Source organism: Falco rusticolus, chromosome 5 (assembly GCF_015220075.1).
Source record: "Falco rusticolus isolate bFalRus1 chromosome 5, bFalRus1.pri, whole genome shotgun sequence".
NCBI classification, from domain to species: domain Eukaryota; kingdom Metazoa; phylum Chordata; class Aves; order Falconiformes; family Falconidae; genus Falco; species Falco rusticolus.
In genome coordinates, this window is record NC_051191.1 from 41,258,537 (window position 1) to 41,259,561 (window position 1,025).

Genomic DNA, 1,025 nt, shown 5'->3' on the forward strand with positions numbered 1-1,025 from the left:
CACTACAGCCAGTGCTGCCCTTTAGCTTCACATTCCCCCCCAACCCACCCTTCTTGGTGAGAACAAGGTCCAGCTCCTCTCTTACTTGGGGAAGGAAGTTACCATCAATGAATTCCAGGAACATCCTGGATTGCTTGTGCCCTGCTGTGTGGTCCCTCCAACAGGTATTTGTATGATTAAAGCCCCCCACAAGGACCAAGGCTTGTGAATATGAGGCTGCCCCTATTTGTCTATAGAGGGCTTCATCCATTCATTTTTCATATTTTTCATTCACACTTCCTTCTGGGGGTGACTAAATTGCTTTGTTACAGTTTTCTAGATCTTTAACACGCAAAAGGTTGGCTTTTTCACCAAGGATAGTGATCCTCAGATGCCCTCAACAGTACCTTCCCCACTGCAGCTGGGTGTACGCCAGCCATATTAGCCCTATTCTATCCCAAGAAAATCTCCCAGGCAGAGCTCTCTTCATCCACCAGGAACCATACCAAATTTTTTCTGACCTCCAGTTCTTTGGAACAAGATCATACCTTTACTCTCAAAGAACTTGACTGACTCAAGTTACTGATTTGTGTCCTGGAAAGCTTCACTATAGTAATTAATACAAAGTGGTATGGACCATAGTATAGTTTCATGTTTTTGCAGGCAATAAAGGAAACAATAGTCAGCTACTAGAAAAGTTCAAAACTTGTTTTCTTCTATGAAATGTTAGCCAACATGCTTAATTTTTAGTGCATGAGGGAAAACTACTGCCAAAACTTAGGTACTGACAGCAGCATTGCCAATAGTCTGGTCTAATACAACAGAAGAACAGGAACTCAAACACTTGTTGCTAAGTTTCTCCTAACAGTTCGAACACCACAGCAGGTGCATAAACAAAATTGTTCTACTGCACCAGGGTGAACCATGGTGACTGCAGAGTTACTACAGCAAACACTTGAGGAGAACACTATGGATGTATTCTGGCTCCAGGTAATAGTAACAAGCAGACGTGATCTAATAAGAAGCCTTCACGTAACACCTGGAGA